Source organism: Protopterus annectens, chromosome 8.part0 (genome assembly GCF_019279795.1).
Source record: "Protopterus annectens isolate FY-2018-M chromosome 8.part0, PAN1.0, whole genome shotgun sequence".
NCBI lineage: Eukaryota > Metazoa > Chordata > Ceratodontiformes > Protopteridae > Protopterus > Protopterus annectens.
The window spans coordinates 826407915-826426743 of record NC_056741.1 but is presented as its reverse complement, the minus strand read 5'-3'; the positions used below and the strand labels follow the sequence as shown (position 1 = coordinate 826426743).

The following is an 18829-nucleotide window of genomic DNA, read 5'->3' as shown; positions in this document are numbered from 1 at the left end:
TCATACTTGGGGCTTGATCCATCCCAACCTTCAACATCTCAAGCTGACAGCTTGGTTTCTCCACTTCCAGTAATTGCCAGGCAAAATAATTTGTCCTCCCCAGTGCAAAAGATACTTCTGGCTTCTCATAAACCATCCATCAGAAGAATTTACCTTGGCAAATGAAAGAGATTTTCTGTTTGGTCGACCTCAACTTCAACCATTAGAGTTCATTTAGCTGCCATTTTGTATTTCCATAACGGATTTGATTATCATTCTTTGATGTCTCACCATCTTTTCTAAACCTTTCTTACTGGCACTCTACAATTGAAGCCACCTTTCAAAGATCCTATAGTGCCTTTGGATTTAACCTTGGTCTTGCAATGCTCATTTCGCCAGCCCTTTGAGCCAGCTGCCACCTGCGACCTCAAGTTTTTATCCTAGAAGACCCTCTTTCTAGTAGCTATCACGTCTGCTAGGAGAATTTCACAGTTACAGGCTGTGTGTGAGAAGTATCCATATATAATTTTCCACAAAGAAAGAGTATCGCTCAGAACTAATACCCCTTTCCTTCCTAAAGTTGTGTCAGACTCCAATATCAACCAGACCATAGACTTTACCAGCCCTCTTTCCAAATTTTTCAAACAAAGGAGAGTACTGCTTGCTTTTGTTGGACGTCCACAGACAATTTAATTTTTACTTGGACAGAACAAAATCCTCTAGAAAATCAGACCAACTTTTTCTATCCTTTTCAGGTACCAGATTGGGAAAACCAGTTTCAAAGGTCACCTTGTCAAAATGGTTGAGAGACTGCATTACATTTATATACAGTCAGAATAAACTCAACCTACCAACAAAAGTTAGAGCTCATTCGACAAGATCAGTTTCCATTTCAGTAGTCTTCTATTCCAGAGCTTCTATGGAAGACATATGCACAGCCGCAACTTGAGCTACTCATCATACCATTATCACTCATTACAAATTAGACATGGTCTCCAGGGGAAGAGCATCCTTTGGCTCTATGGTGCTCAGGAATATCCTTCTGTAGGGCCACCCGAGATCTAAAGTAGCTGGGGACTCTGTCCCAACAGTCAAGAATGAATGAAGATTGACAAGATCAGATAAAGAAGTTATGTTCTTAACATAACATTCCATCTTTGTTGTTGATCTTCATTCATTCTTGACATCCTACCCTCCTTACCCTCCTAGGGACTCCTGGAGGTTCAGAACTAGTCCTGGAATTGTTATAGGGTTGTTGCTCAGACAGAGCTTCCATATTTTCTTAATGATAGGCAAACTCGATGTGAGGTAAAGTGAAGAGAGGCAGTATAGGTAGCCTTAGCTTGAGAGTTTTTGGCTGGTGCAAGCTGGATATAACTGCCTAATTGGTTCCGAGGGATTGGAACCGAACTCAACAGTCAAGAATGAATGAAGATCGACAACACAGATGGAATGTTATGGTAAGAACATAACTTCCTTTTATACCGCATTGCTAGACCTCAACATGTACCTCCAAACTTAGCTTACAGGTAACAGTTTCACCTCTCCTGTTTCCAGAATAACACCATTGCCCAGGTTCCATTTCACCAAGACCACAACCCCTGTATACTGAACATAGTGGTTTATTAGTGAAGTACTACAAAAAAAAAAAATATCTGTAATTGCCACCTTTCTGCAAATAATGAATAGTAAAAGGATTACAGTGTTTTTGAATAATATAAAAATCATTTAAATTCCAAATTTTAATACTGCATATTTATACCACTGTGCAGTGAAACCTCAGTATAACAAAATCAAACTGGGTTTCTACTCATCTAGATAACTATCCTGTCCATCTGCAACCTGGTGAAAGATAAAAATCATTTACTAGTATTATGTACTAACATTACAGTTCTGTAGGAATTCGACCAGTTGACAACCTCTAATACAAATCAACTCTCAATTTTCATGACTTTAGTCTGAAGGGCAGAACATCTATAATTACATAGATAATTTACATTATACCATTACAAGTCATGCAAATTGCCATAACCCTTATTTATAAAAGCATTCATCGTGTCTCTGTGGTGATGTTGCTTTCACTGTAATAATACATTTGTGTACCTCATAGGACATAACTGTGATAGTTTTGATTATATTTATTATGGAGAAAAGTCATGTGTCTAGCACACACGGCTTCCTTATTTTAACCACATTACTGTTCGCATTCTGGTGGAATGCTGGCTGCATCATTTTGCTTGTCAAATCTCTCTTTTGCCACCCTAGTCTGATTATCTATCATAGCCAGTTTCTATAACCTTCTTTTAGTTACTATACAGTGCCTCTTTGCCTTTTTAATTCAGTGCTTTGCAGTTTCTTTCCCTAAGACTGTCCATCGGCAAACAGGCATCCATGCCAGTAACATTGCCCTTGACAATGTTATGTTAAGTCACTACCAACACCTCCCCATCTGTTCCTTTGCTTAAAACATACTCTTTCTCTGTATATTTTTATTATTTGATATATCGTGCAAGTTAGTGTCAATGTTTCTTATATATTTTTCTTCCTTTATACGACAGCCCTGAGGGTACCAACATCATTAATACATAACATCCGCTTCATATATAAACATATATTCTTGATCATTCCTGTTCCTGAAACAAAATGTCACCTTGTTCTCTAATCAGAATAAATAATTAAAACAGAACAAGGAAATCTAATTTCTGTAATCAGGTCTTTTTTATGTAAGCCAACATTACTCCCGTTTTCAAGTCGGTAAAACAGAGTTAGCATGACTGGTAGACTCATTTCACAATACACGTCAGCCTCTTTCTTTGTAATGAAATCTACACACTACATTGTGTCCACCTGGACAAAGCAATTTCAGTCATATTAGTTTAACGAAAAATAAAGGAAGATGCTAATATTCTTGGCCAGGATAGTACTATTCTGTTAAACTTTCTGCATCTCACCCATGATGAGCAATTAATGTTCATCAACAAATTCCTCTCATTGCTTTTGCCCTTGACTGTACTTTCGGCTTTCATTCTGCAACTTCTGTACACTGGAGTGTATTTGTTATGTACCCTTTTATGGTTAAAGGTTTATAACTGTTTTATATTTTGGTTCCCTGTACAGGACTGAATGTTTCATACATTGCAAATGTGTTTTCACTGTTTCATTACACTGTCTACATACTCTGATTATGCTTGTTTTTAATATAAATAAAATAGAAAAACTTCCAAAGTTGTTACTCTTTCAAATTATTTGTCAGAATAGGTAACGCTTCACGAGGCTAATTAAGGTTGAAATTTATATATGTGAAGTTGTTCAGTCTCGCCGTTCATTCTTAACTAATGGGTTTGGAGCCGATCTACGGTACGGCCATATGCAAAGCTCAAGGTCTTCCAGTAGCTCGAGGCCAAGCCCCTATCCCATGATGCACTGTGAATTACCACAGATCTAGTTTGCCGCGGCATCTGATTGGAGGTTCCAGTGTAAGCTCGAACCAGTACTATTTAAAAACTTTTATATTTAGCAGTTACTTAAATAATTTTTTGCTAAAGTTTCTTAGATAAGTTAGACAGTGAGGTAGTTAACTTTTATAGCTTCCTAAACCTCCCCTTCCTGTGTGTGATTATTAATATTAATACAGCGGCCTCGTGTGTTTTGCCCTAGTTTTTCTTACTATGTCTAAGTAGTTTCTAATATATATATATATATATATATATATATATATGGGTTCCTATGAGTTAAACGACACGTCGTTCCATCGACAGCCGGCAGATGGACTTCAAGTAACCGAAACGTGAAAGGAACGAAACCTGAAACTAACGAACGCGAGTTAACCGAACGTCAAAGGAACGAAAACCGAAATCAACGAAAGTCAGTCAACCGACACCGACGCGGAGGTAAGCGAAATGTGTGAGGGATGTGTATGTATGCAGTAGTGACGGACGTTAGGGTGCGAGTAAGGTAAGTGTGCGATGTACACGGTCTGTGGGGATGGGGTGGGTTAAGTGAGTTAGGGTTAGGGCTCGGGTCTGGTAAGTGTGTAGTAGTGATATCTTGTGGGTTAGGGGTGGGTTAAGTGAGTTAGGGTTAGGGCTTGGGTTAGGTGAGTGTGCGAGAGTGATGGACCTTAGGGTTAGGGTTTGGGTCAGGGTTGTCGATAGATGTGCATGTCAGGTTTAGTGTTGCTTTGGTAGGAGTTTGGTTTGCTTGTGTTTATGTGTGTGGTGTTTGGAGTGGGGATCTGTTTTGTTTTTTAATTATTTTTGTTGTGGTGTGGAGTGTATGAGGTGTATATCGTAGGTAGCAGCGCGAGTATGTATGTAGTTGTGTATGTGTTTTTGTGGTAGTGATTGTACTTGCAGGTATGTGTTGTTTAGTGCTAGTATGTAGTTTAGACTTGTCGGTTGAGTGAGTTTCGTTTGTTAGTTTTCGTTGTTTTGACGTGTCGGTTAATTGAAGTCCATCTGCCGGCTGTCGATGGAACGACGTGTCGTTTATCTGATATGAACCCATATATATATATATATATATATATATATATATATATATATATATATATATATATAGCCTTTTTCTATTGTTGGCCTCCTGTATATTGGCCTTAGTTTAGAAGAGTGTGTGTTTGAATATTCTAGTAGTTTATACTTATTTCTCTAGTTATTCAAATTCTTTATCAGGCTCGTTTCTGTGTTTGTGTGAGATCAGAGCCTGGTAGCTTATTAATATTTTGTGATACCTTTTTCTTAGGCTCTTTTGTGTGTGTGTTGTTAGAGCCTAGGAAATTGCTGAATGTTAAGTTGTCAATCTCGCCTTCATTCTTGCTTGATGGGTTCGGAGCCGATCCTCGGCTCCGACTCGGCACTTGCTAAGCTCGAGAGTCACTTTTACCAGCTCGAGGCAGCCCCATATCCCATGATGCAAGGCGGTAAGTACCCAGATCTCGCTTTGCGCTGCTGATGAGGTCCTCCTTTTACCAGCTCCTGGTAAGTGAATTATTACTTTACTATTTTAGCCCCTTTTTACAAAAAAAACTTAAATTATTAGTTTTAACTTAGTTTTAATTCCTTTCTGACAGAAAATTTCCCTGTCTCCTCAAAACTTTTAGTCAGACTAAAACCCATCCCATCCCCGTTAGGGTGTGTGTGTGTCTGTTAGTGATACCTTTTGGTATATTTAATTTAATTTCTTGGACTGGTGTGTGTGCGCGTTTTACACCATGTCTAAAAAAAGGGTCTCAGGCTTTAAGAAGTGTGACTCGTGCTGTCAGAAGATGTCTCTGACAGACGGTCACACTTCTTGCTTGTACTGTCTGGGGCCTCTTCACCTGCAGGACTCCTGTGCTATATGTCATTCTTTTAGCCAGAGAGTCCTGCAGGAAAGAAGAAATAAATTGATTTTGAGGGGCCTTCTTAAGCCGGAGGGCTCTCCGGCTAAGTCGGCCCCATCTAAGACTTCTAAGTCTTCCAAGGCCCAGGCTTCTGTGTCCAAGCCTGTGGCCTCGGTTCCGACTCATTCAGAGTCGAGATCGGCTCCGGCTGGAGCCGATTCTGGGTTACCTAAACCTTTGGCACCGATGGCTTTCGGTGTCGGCTCCGATCGGTTCCGACCACCATGTGGCCCAGGCATCGGTGTCGGCTCCGATCGGCTCCGACACCCTTACATTTATGGCCGTATCGGCTCCGGCTGGAGCCGATACATCGAAGCTACCTGTCGGTGCCGATAAGTTGTCGGCTCCGACAGTTTCAGTAGTTTCATTGGCTCCGATGGTTCCTTCGAGGAAGAGGTCTAGGTCCCCTTCCTTGGAGCCGATACTTTCGGCTCCGGCTTCGCCTCTCGGAGCGGAGCCATCGGAGCCGATCTTCAAGGTCATCCAGGCTTTCTGACCATGATTTGGAGAGAGTGGTCAGTAGACTACTAAAGTCACAGGCACTGGCCCAAATGCTACATAGTCCGTCTCAGCAGACGACTATTAGTCCACACCTCCATTGCAGTTCCTCCTTCGACTCTACCCCAGAGTTTGGAGTTGGAGTCTTCGAATAGTTTCTGCTACAGCTGAGGGACAGATACCCCTTCTGCTCCTTCAGCCTCTACTCTTATCTCCTCTTGAGACCTTCCTTAGAGGGATTCGTGGCCGGGCTTCCCTGGTCTCCTCCGAGGGGTGAGTGGCATCGGACCCTTGTCCGACCCGCTCTTCCCCTTGGAGCCTCGGCCTTGGTGAGCTCGGCTCCGACATCTGCCTCGGAGCCTTCCTTTCGGTGGGTCCTGGAGTTCCTAGCTCTTGGAGCGGGTTCTCTCGGACCTCCCTGGGAGGGAGCCTTCGAGGTGATGAAGAGTGTGCTGGCCTCTGGAATCAGCCAGCAGTCTGTTCCCTTAGCTCCTCCCTCTATAGTGCCTGTTGACATCTCTGCCACTTCTCTTGCTCCCGGACCCAGAGATCCTCCGCCTCAGGTTTCCCCACTGGGAATATCCCCTCTTCTGAGGATTCTCCTGATTTGTCGGGTGATCCTCCATGGAAGAGGACTTGTAAGAGGAAACACGTAGACTCCCGAGTCTATCACTTGGATACTGACTTAGATGAGTCAGAGGGATCCCCAAGATCCCCTCTGAGGATGTCTCCTTCTCAGACATCCTAGAACTCCTTAGACAGAGGGAAACTGGCCCACCAACAATCCCTCTGAGGATGAGTCAGTATACCTGGAGGCGTTTGGATCTCGGCCCTCCACCTCCTGGGTGTCTCCGCCTTCGACCCCTTATGCAGGTTATTGCTCGAAGGCGTGGACTGCTCCTGACTCTGTAGAGCCTGTCCCTAGGAGGCCTTCTAAATTTATTACTGCCCGTCGGACAAGCAATTCCTTACAAAAGGTGTCCCGCTGATGCCATGGTGGTGGCTGCCACCAAGAAGGAACTTGCAGATCCTTCCGTACCTGTCCATCCTCCTAATAAGCACTCTAGGACCATGGATAGATATGGTAAGCGGATGTTTTCTTCAGCGACCTTTGCTATGCGTCGCTGAACTATCTTTGTCACTTCACCAGACTCCAAAGGGATATCCTTAAGGAGCTAGGTGAAGTTGTGCAGGATCCTACAGCTGCGGGGCTCAGGAAAAATTGCTTCGCAGCTAGGAACCCTTAACTCCATTGCAAACTCCTCCATGCGGCTTATATCATATGCTGCTGATGGAGCGAGTAGTGGCGCAGGTACAGTTGTGGCTCTTAGTCGCCAAGCCTGGATGCGACTATGTAATTTTGCAGATCCCTTTAAGGCGTCCTTCACAAACTCTTCCTTTGATGGGTCAGCTTTGTTTGGCCCTCAAGTGAAGGAAACGTTGACCAGGTGTGAGCAGGACGGCAAAACTCTTTCTGCCATAGGAGTCCGTTTTTCCACCCCTTCTGGACCTTATCCCAAAGGACAGAAGGGTGGCAAAATGTGGTTCCGTAAATCCCAAGGAGTCACGCCAGATTCACGTGGTCAGTTTACCCCTAGAGGCAGAGGGGGTAACAACAACAGACGCCGCTCTAGAGGCAGACGGGGTCCACAAAACCGGGGAAACAGAGAGTCTCTCTCTGACAAGCCCTTTCAGCATCCCTGAGATGTTGCCCGGCTGTCCCTCCTTGGAGGCAGTCGGGGGAAGACTATCACTATACCCAGAAGCCTGGCGTTCTCTCACTCAAGACAGATAGGTACAGTCGATCATATCCAAGGGTTACATAATTCCTTTCGAGGAAAGTCCTTTCTATCCCTCAAATTCCCTCCCAGACGTACCACCCGGTCTAAGGGAAATTGCAGAGTTGGAAGTCTCAAAACTACTGCAAAAAAGAGCCATTCAGCCAGTTACAACAGACCATTCAGAGCCCGGAATCTACTCAAGGTTCTTTTTGGTCCCCAAAAAGACGGGAGACTGGAGACCAATATTGGATCTCAGCAGACTCAACAAGTCTGTGAGGAAGACAAGATTCCGAATGGTCACTCTTCAGTCGATTCTACCCTTCTTGCAGAAGGACAACTGGATGTGCTCAATAGATCTTCAGGATGCATACTATCACATAAAAGTCACAGGTGCTCCAGAAGATTTCTCCGCTTGGCTGGGGTCCAGTCATTTCCAGTTCAGAGCCCTGCCCTTTGGTCTCACCACAGCCCCCAGGGTGTTCACCAAATGCATGGCAATGGTCACGGCTCACCTGAGACGTCAAGGATTCCAGGTGTTTCCGTATCTCGACGACTGGCTCCTGTCAGCCACCACCAGGCATCAGCTTGTTCAAGCCAGGGATTACACAATAAATCTTTGTTCTCATTTGGGCATCTCGATCAACTTCGAAAAGTCATCCTTATTGCCCTGCCAGTCTATTACTTTCATAGGCGCAAACTTAAACACTGTTCGGATGTCAGCTACCCTTACAGACCAAAGAGTTTCAGACATTCAAAGTCATGTCAGGATCATTCTAGCCAACAAGAAGGTACAGGCCAGAATGGTTCTAAAAGTATTAGGTCTCATGGCTGCGGCCATTACTCTTCTTCCTGGCTCGCTTCTACATGCGCCTTCTTCAGTGGATGTTGTTCACTCAGTGGTCTTACCAACAACTTCCAATGCGTCACCACATTCTGGTGACACAGATTTGCAAAAATCATCTTGCTTGGTGGATCACTTCTCCCCAGATTCACCAAGGCAGACACTTTGTACCCCCATCCCCGGTAGCCACTGTCACCACGGATGCCTCCCTGATCGGGTGGGGGGGGGCATTATCAGGACAGGATGGTTCATGGGACTTGGCAACCGTTCGAGTACCACCTGCACATAAATGTCCTAGAGATGACAGCAGTGCTTTTAACGTTGCAAGCCCTCAACGACTCTCTTCCTGTAGGGACAATTGCAGTCCACACAGACAACATGTCTGTAGTTTGGTATATCAACAAACAGGGCGGAACCAAGTCCTACCCCTTGTGTCGAGAAGCGCTCAGACTGTGGCAATGGGCAATCTCCTCTCATCGGTTTCTGGTAGCAACGCACATCCCTGGGAAAACCAACATTTAAGCATACAGATTGAGCAGAGCTATTCTCATGCCTCACGAGTGGTCTCTCAAGCAATCTATAGTGGAGGAGACTTTTCTGGAATGGGGTCGCCCATGTTGCGATCTTTTTGCTACTCCCCAAAACAGCAAATGCCCAGACTTCTTCTCTCTCTTCCCTCTGTCAGGCCATCCCCCCAGAGACGCTCTGACCCAGGATTGGCCCCAGGGACTTCTTTATGCTTTTCCTCCTTTTCCTCTAATCCCTTAGGTTATCCAGAAAGCTACCGTTTTGAGAGCCAAAATGATTCTCATTGCTCCTTATTGGCCTCGACAAATTTGGTTTCCGTTCCTCCATCGTCATCTTTTGGTGCAGCCATGGCATCTGGACCCAGTGCCAGATCTTCTGGTTCACCAATCCGGTCAGCTGCACCGGTCTATCCCTTCTCTCAACCTCTCAGCATGGTTGCTCCACTTCCTTCCTTAGCCAGGCTTCCTTTGATCTCTAACCCTGTTAGAGACATCATAGTAGCTTCTTTAAAATCCTCTACCAGGAGGATTTATACAAGCAAATGGAAACGTTTCTCTTATTCATAGATTGGTACTAAGCTAACTGCCCTTGTGAGCCATTTTAAGCCTATCCAATTATCCCTTGTGAGACTCAAACCCTGCACCTTGTGTTTGTAAGGCAAACACCTTAACCATTAGGCCACCCTCCCACCTATTGGGCTAAAGCCAAGAATATCGATCCCTTCACTGCCCCAGTTCAGGCAGTTTTGGACTTCTTAGCGGAGATTTTTCATGCAGGCTCCTCTTCTTCCACAGTTAGAGTTCAACTGGCTGCTATCTCGAACTTTCATGTCGGGATCGCAGATCACAATATCATGTCCCATAGGCTTTGTAAAGCCTTCTTGAAAGGAATTTTCCTGCTAAAGCCTCCAATCAGGAATCCTCCTCCTCAATGGGATCTAAATTTAGTGCTGACATCCTTGATTCTTCCCCCCTTCGAGCCAGCTGTTTCTTGCTCCCTAAAATTTCTTTCTTGGAAAACATTATTCCTAGTAGCGATTACATCGGCCAGGAGGGTGTCTGAACTTCATGCTCTTTCGGTTCAACCCCCCTATTTGGTCTTTCACAAGGACAGAGTATCATTGAGAACTAATCCGACCTTTTTGCCTAAGGTCATCTCAAAGGCTAATTTGAATCAATCCATTGATCTCCCTGTATTTTTTCCAAACTATTCAAACAGATCGAACAAAATTACATTATCTTGATGTCCACCGCCAACTCAGATATTATTTGGACAGAACTAAACAATTTAGGAAATCCGATCAACTCTTTGTTTCCTATGCGGATAACAGGAAAGGCCTTCCTGTCTCTAAAGTGACTTTATCTAGATGGCTTTCTTCTGTCATCTCTGAAATTTATCTGCTCGGGAAAACAGCTGTGCTCAAAACCTAAAGCACATTCAACTAGGAGCTTAGCTACTTCTACAGCCTTTCAAGCTAGACTTCCTTTAGACACTATTTGTGCAGCGGCCACTTGGGCCACTCCTCATACTTTTGTTTCTCATTACAAATTGGACTTGGCCTCCAGGGACAGAGCCAGTTTTGGCTCTACAGTCCTCAAGAGTCTGTTCCGTTGAGCCACCCAGGATAGAGGTGCTAGGACGCTGTCCCATCAAGCAAGAATGAAGGCGAGATTGACAACTTAACATTAAGAAGTTATGTACCTACCATAATGTTCCATGTTAGTTGTCTTCTCTCGCCTTCTTTCTTGCGACCCTGCCTCCTTCCCCCAGGCCTGGACATACCTTTCTACAAGAGATTGTTATGCTGAAGACCATTCAGAACTGGTCCTTCTTTCATCCTGTAGGCTTTCTTTCTTCCTTTGGGAAGTATTTATGCTTGGTGCTATTGCCATTTGTCATCAAACGAGATCTGGGTACTTACCGCCTTGCATCATGGGATATGGGGCTGCCTCGAGCTGGTAAAAGTGACTCTCGAGTTTAGCAAGTGCCGAGTCGGAGCCGAGGATCGGCTCTGAACCCATCAAGCAAGAAAGAAGGCGAGAGAAGACAACTAACATGGAACGTTATGGTAGGTACATAACTTCTTATCTGCTCTGCGTATTTTTATTGCAGCATAATGGAGGATGATAAAGACAAGCACCCAAAGTCTGGTTTTAAAAAGTGTCCAGACTGCAACCAAAAAATGTCTGTTATGGAAGGACAGTGTAACATGTGATGTTCTTCGTGTTTCAGTCATCACATTTGGGTTATCTACTTGCAGTAGCCCTCAGTCGGCCTGATTATCAAAGTCTTGGGTCCTGCGTCGGTTGCTGTCTCATCTTCATTGACATCAGGTAGTCAGGGGTATAAAGCATGCAGCCAACGCCATTACATCAGTCTTTCTTGCCGTGCTGTGCCTGAAGCAGAAGCAGTTCATAAGTGCCGGTCAGCCGACTCCTGAAATTTTCATTTTCGAGTTTCAGAACCGAAGTCTTCAACTAAGCTAAGTACCCCATTGGGGAAACTTTTTCTTGCTCTAAACCGATGTCAGTAAAAGTTAATTGTATTTCTTGTGGAAAGCAAATACCTCATAAAGATTTTCATTCGTACTGCATTCCTTGCTTAGGCCCTGACCACGACATACCTCGCTGTCGGTTTTGTGCCTTATTTAAACAACAAACTATTCGTCGTCGGTTTATTTACAATTCTAAATATTTTGGTGCTCTGTTCAATTATCCATATATGGCTTCAGTAAGCCACCCGACTACTGACATTCTGAAAAAAACGCAAAGATAAAGACAGAGATCACATAGGTCCAAAGCTGCCGACGATGCTTCTCCTAAGCTTTTCACCAGTTCGCCAGTACTCAGAGGCGCTTTCACAGCCCCTGATACCCACTACTTCAGATTTGCAGGCCTTTACGGAGACCCATTCGGAGTCCGGTATGCCACGAGATGCTTCAACTGTGGAACCTGCGGATGTCTCTACTTTGGATGGGTCCGAAGCCGCTGTGCAGGCACCGGCTTCTGAGGGTGTATTCAGGCCTACTGACTTGCATATTAAACCAACGCCATCTTCTTCTTCTTCAAGGCCAAAAACTCGATTCATGCCTAGAAAACTGATGTCCAGGCAGCATGGCCAGGCCTCTATGCCTAAAAAACAAATGATAAAAATGGCTGTTATCAGGGGAAGCCACCCTTCCCCCTCCGAGACCTAGGACTGCGTTTCCTTATGATTCTTCTGATCAGGATTCTGAAATTTCTGTTTCCTCTGATGACCAGGATTTACCCTTATCTACCTATGAGGATTCTGATGCAGAGGACTCTATTTCCTCTGCTTTCCCTCCAGAGGATTTCGCTTTTGGTGAAACCTGGCATACTCTTAGGGAGCATTTTCACTGGGAAAGCCAGGATTACTCTGACTCTAAAAAGGGGCTTAGAGATTTCGTACTCCTGCCCCAACACAGGCCTTTAGCTATCTCCCCTGTACTGAACATTATTGATGATGCCTTCTCGGAATGTAGCTTGGCCCCTGGCTCTTTAACACCTGTTCCCAGAAAACCTGATATATATATTACAGGGTTCCTGACTCTCACAAGTTCCTCTTTAAAAATCCTACTGCGGATCCTGAGACCATTTCATAGGAACCCATGGGCATTAAGGCTACTACTGCCAAAAATCCTACCCCCTCTGATAGAGATTCCAGGGCACTGGATAGATGGGGTAAGAAGGCATACACTTCTGCAACCTTGGCCATTACGGCCTTAAACTGCCAGTTTCATATGTTAAAGTATCAGCTGCATATTATTGGATTGCTTAAACAGAAAATGATGTTGATTCCTGACTGTGCTGAAAATAAAGATTTACAGGATTTAATGCATTCTGCTGAACAAGTTGGGAAACATACTTTGCAATGTGGTTTTGATTCACTAAAGGCATCTTGCAGGGCTGCCTGGACTGGTTCTGTACTTAGAAGGCATGCTTGGCTTATGGAGCAATCTTTGCCAGATCATGTTAAAGCTAAATTGCTGGATGCTCCCTTAAACCAAGACTGCCTGTTTGGCAGCAACGCAGAAGAAGTACTTAAAAAGATGGAGGAAAAAGCTAAATCTATGTAAATTGTTAAAGATTTCCTGCAAGTACAGCCTCCCAGATTTAGTAGGCATTGGCCCTCTAAAAATTGGTCCTTTCCTGCGTCTTCCAGGCCTTCTCAGTCCAAACCCAGAACCAGCAGAACTCCCAGGCTTCTATCCCAAGGTACTCACAGGACTAAGCAGTGGGGGGGCTCCCACTTCAAAGCAGGGAGTGGTAAGACTCCCCCCTATGGTAAACTGTCTCAGCGACTTAACTTTAAATCTTCCAAGCCCTGCACAACTGACTGTGTCTTTAGGGGGAAAGATTGCCCTGCAGGCAAAAAAATTGGGAACTCATTACCCAGGACAAATGGGTCTTAAATATAGTTTCCCAAGGATACAGATTCCACTTCCACTCCTTACCAAACCCAAACGGTTGGCCAGATCTACCCCCATATCAGTGGGCAGAGGCTCAAAAGCAAATTCTCTCTCTCTTGAGCATCAGGGCCATTCAACCTGTTCCAGAAGAGGAAAGAGGACAAGATTTCTACCAAAGACTTTTCCTGGTGCCCAGAAAAGACAACTCCTGGTGTCCTTTCCTGGACCTCTCTATCCTAAACACATTTTTGGTGATCCCAAAATTCAAGATGCTAACTCTTCACCGGATGCTTCCTATGCTAGACAAGGATGCCTGGTTGGCAACACTGGATTTAAAGGAAGCCTACCTGCACATCCCAATAAGGGAATCTTGCAGAAGATGCCTATGCTTCAAAGCAGGCTACATGCACTATCAGTTCTCTGCACTGCCCTTTGGCTTATCTACTGTGCCCAGGGTATTCACAAAGTGCCAAGCTCCAGTCATTGCATTTTGCAGACAAAGAAATGTCCAAATATATCCATACCTGGACGATTGTCTAATTCAGGCAGAAAGCCAGGACATACTTTTGAATCATCAGGCCTTTGTACAAAGGGTGCTAACTTGTCTGGGGTACACCATAAATGAAAAGAAATCACATCCTTGTACCCTGCCAACAAATTGAATTCCTGGGAGCAGGCTTGAATACCACTTCACAGATGGCCTTCTCACTCCAGAGAAACTAGTTCATTTGACAGCCTACTTCAAACTACTGGCCAAAAAGACCCAGCTATCTGCAAGGAAAATTCTGCAAGCCCTGGGGGGTTGATGGCCTCCTGCATTCCACTATTTCCATATGCAAGACTGCATATGAGGAAACTACAATGGTATCTAAAAAGCCTATGGTGCCAACATTCTCAGGATCTAGAATCAATGATTCCTATCATACCTTGTTTACAGATAGAGTTCCTTTGGTGGGCAGATGCCTGACACCTAAACAAGAGACTCCGATTCACTCCACCCCCTGCCGCCCAAACCCTAACAGATGTATCAGACTATGCATGGGGGGGGGGGGCTCACTTGGCAGGGAAGTGCATTCAGGGCAAGTGGAACCCAAGTCAAATGCACCTGCATATCAATCAAAAAGAAATATTAGCTGTACAGAATGCTGTGACAGCCTTCAAGTTCCACATTCTTCCAGGACAATTATTGGTAAAGATGGACAGCACCACTGTTATGTGGTACATAAACAAGCAGGGGGGACCCCACTCAGACCCTCTCTGCAGACTAGTCATGGCTCTGTGGAACACAGCCTTGAGCTACAAAGTGCATCTACAGGCTCAATTCCTGCCAGGAAAGCTAAATACACTGGAAAACGACCTAAGCAGAAGTCTCATGGACCCACACGAGTGGAAACTGAAACCAAAGATATTCAACATGTTGAGAAACAAATGGAGGAGCCCAGAGATAGACCTGCTTGCCTCCCCCCAGAACTACCAATTGGACAAATTCTGCACAAGGACTCCCCACAAACAAACTTGGAAAGTGGATGCCCTGTCCTTCACCTGGGAAAAACCTATCAGTTTTTGCCTTTCCCCCTCTGCCTCTCCTCTCCAATGTACTACTAAAGATTAAACAGGACAAACCAAGGACAATACTAATTGCACCAGACTGGCCACGCCAACACTAGTACTCGCTCTTGCGCAGTGCGTCACTGCTGGCACCATGGCACCTGCCTCAGACCCCTGCCCTACTGTCTCAGCAGTCGGGCCAGATTCTGCACCCACAGCTTCCAACCCTGAACCTGGCAGCCTGGCTAATTACCTGATCTCTCCGTTACCATCCCTCAGTAAGGAAGTGGTGGATGTCATTCTGGAGGCAAGGAGGCCCAGTACTAGAAAAATCCTATGCTGAAAAATGGAAAAGATTCCCTTCCTGGAGCCAAACTCTTTTACCTCAAATTCTTGAATGCTTAACTGAGATGCTTCACAAGGGCCTTTCCTTTTCCTCCATCAAAATTCATGCCTCAGCTGTTTCAGCTCATTACAATACAGAACCACCCCTCTTCTGTCATCCACTGCTGAAGCAATTCCACAGAGGGGCCAAAAACTTAAGACCACCTAGGAGAGCCCCTACTCCAGCCTGGGACCTTAACTTTGTATTGGAAAAGCTCACTCTACCTCCCTTTGAGCCAGCTGCAAATGCAGAGTTGAAATTCCTTTCTTGGAAAAACAGCCTTCCTTCTAGCCATCACTTCAGCAAGAAGGGTTTCTGAATTACAGGCCCTCATGGCAGTGGAACGTTTCATCATCTTTCATGCAGACAGTGTCCCTCAGGACCAGTCCCTCCTTCATGCCCAAGGTGGTATCCAGTGTGGCCCTTAATCAGTCCATTCATTTGCCAACCTTCTTTTCTAATTCACAGAACAAAGGGGAACGAATACTGCACTCCTTGGATGTGCACAGACAACTTAGATTTTACATGGACAGGGCTAAACCTCTCAGGAAATCTGAACAGCTGCTGGTTGCATTTGCTGCAGGGGCCGAGGGGATGGCCATTTCAAAGCAAACCATTTCTAAGTGGATAGGCCATTGCATTCATTTCTGCTATAAGCACCATGGAAAACCTACCCCACAGGGGATAAGACCACATTCAACCAGGTCTGCATCTACCTCTACAACTTTTCTCAGAGGTGTCCCTACCAGGAACATCCTAGAAGCTGCTACCTGGAGTTCTGTACATACCTTCACCAAGCATTACCACTTGCCAATTTTTTTTCTAAATCCAGAACTGGCTTTGCCACTGCAGTCTTGCAGGGCCTTATAGCTGGTCCTAATGCTGTCTAATTACCTCCTGCCATCCTTAGCTGTGGGAATCTACCTAAATGTGATGACTGCAACAGTGAAACACGAACAACATCATACAGTTGTGTACACTTACCATAAATGTAGATGTTCAAGTGTATTCACTGTTGCAATCCTGGTTACCCACCTTCAGCCCCTGACTTCTATTGACTATAGCTCTATTCTTATTTACTATGCTTAAAGCTTTTTGGTGTATTTGCTTTTTTGTTGGAGGTGTAACCTTGTGTATAATTGCTTCCCATTATGGGGGCACCTGACATGTGGGGCAAGAAAAACTGATGTAATGGTGTCTGCTGCATGCTTTATACCCTTGACTACCTGACATCATGGAAAATGAGACAGCAACCGACGCAGGACGCAAGAATTTGATAATCAGGCTGATTAAGGGCTACTGCAAGCAGATAACCCAAATGTGATGACTGCAACAATGAATACACTCAAATATCTACATTTATGGTAAGTGTACACAGCTGTACTTTTATTGTTTAGGAGCTGTCCACTTACAGGAGTCTTGTGCCATATGTCATTCTTTTTCTTTGAGAGTGTTGCTAGAGAGGAAAAGGAAGTTGATGGACAGGGGCCTGTTAAAGCATCCTTTCCAAGAGGCGTTGAGTGACCAGGATGTGGCCAGCAAGTCTTCCAAGTCCTCTAGATCTTCTCAGGAATCTAAGCACTCTAAGCAGTTTTCTTCTTCTTTCGGCTTTTCAAATAAAAAAAAAATTGAAGGATTCTGTGACATTGACTACACAGACCTCGGAGACAACCATTCAGTCGGGACCGTCGGTACATTCTTCTAGGTCATCTGTCAGATTTGGATATGGATCGATTGGTGCAGAAGCTTTTACAGGCACTAGGCCTTGGTAAATTGTTGTCGGCTGTGACCCAAGTGGCTACGGAGCCAAAGACCCCTCCTCCTGCTTTGACTACTCCTCCTCCGAACCGTACCGGACCTCCGGAGCCAGAGGAAGCAGACCTGTTGATCGTGAAGCCTTTGGAGCCGAGACCTGCTCCATTGTCCTTGGCCCCATCCACTTGGACATCCTTGGCGCCAACCAGAGACTCTAGGAGCCGACACTCTCCAGTCGAATCCAGGAAGGATAGTTGGACCGACTGGTCGGTACCGACTCTTTCTCTCGGGGCTTCGGCTTAGATGAGCTTGGCTCCTACCTCCGGATCGGAGCCCACAGCCTTGGTGCGGGAGGGTTTGGTGGTTTCTTCCCATCGGAGCCATGGTGCCTTCAAGGCCATGAGGCGAGCCTTGTCCCCGAAGACATCCTCGACTTCAGGCCTTGCTTCCTCAACCCCTAAAGCACCTGTGTCTGCTTCTGCTTCCATCATCCAGGCTAGGCGTACAGACCCAGAGCCTCAGATAGCCCCACAAGGTGCCCCCTGCTCTTCCGAGACCTCCCCAGAGGCTCCCAGAGGCTCCCACTGAGGAGGTTCCCAGGAAGAGATTGTGCAAGAGGAGACACTTGGACTTCCTCAGGAGTCTTTAACAATCTGACACTGACTTGGATGAGTCTGAAGGGTTCCCGCGGTCCCCCTCTGAGGATATCTCCTTTGCTGAGATACTTGAGATCCTTAAGCAGAGGAGTAATTGGCAGTCCAAAAGCACTACTGAAGATGAGTCAGTTCTCCAGAAGGCTTTCGGGTCTCGACCCTCAACCTCTTGGGTGTCTTCACCCTTTGATGAGCTCATGCAGTTGGTGTCTCGGAGGGCGTGGTAGTCACCGGAGGCCATGGAGCCTGTTCCCAGGAGGCCTAACAAGTTTGTGTCAGCTCCACCAGATAAAACCTTCTTATCCAAAGGAGTCCCTGTTGATGCCATGGTGGTGGCAGCTGCCACCAAAAAGGAAATGTCTGAGACTTCCTAGTCTATTCATCCTTCTAATAGGGAGTCTAGGATCATGGATAGATATGGGAAATGCATGTTTAGTTCATCTTCTTTTGCTCTCCGCTCACTGAACTACTTAACCCATTTCACTAGGTTGCAAAAAGATCTCCTTAAGGAGTTGGGAGATGCTCTTCAGGTTACAGTAGCTGCAGGGGCCTCTGGCAAAGTTGCTGCCCAGCTTGCTACCCTGAATTCTATTGTCAACTCATCCATGCATCTCGTATCCTATGCAGCTGATGGAACGAGTAGGGCAAGCGGGTACAGGAATCGCTCTCAGAAAACATTCCTGGATGCGCTTGTGTTCCTTTGCGGAGCTCTTTAAGTCATCCTTCGAAAACACCCCTTTTGATGGCTCATTCCATTTTGGGCCTAAAATGAAGGAAACTCTGACCACGTGTGAACAGGAGGGAAAGACTCTGTCTGCCGTTGGAGTCTGTTTTTCCACCCCTACCCGGCCTTATCCCAAAGGGGAGGAAAAATGTGGTTCCGGAAAGCCCAAGGAGCCTTTCAGGACACACATGGTGAACCCCCCTCCAGGGGCAGAGGAGGGAGTAATAGTGGAAGACACCACCCTCGCGGCAGAGGGGGTCCACAACATCAGCGTGACAGAGATCACTTCTCTGGTCAATCCTACCAGCGCTCCTGAAAGGAAGCCCAA

At 45.4% G+C, this 18829-nt stretch overlaps 1 protein-coding gene across 2 annotated transcripts in view; it reads left to right on the top strand.

Annotated features, from left to right (window-relative positions):
* Nucleotides 1-18829, top strand: part of ARAF (A-Raf proto-oncogene, serine/threonine kinase) — a 1692569-nt gene that overhangs the window by 1301684 nt on the left and 372056 nt on the right. The window lies entirely within an intron of this gene.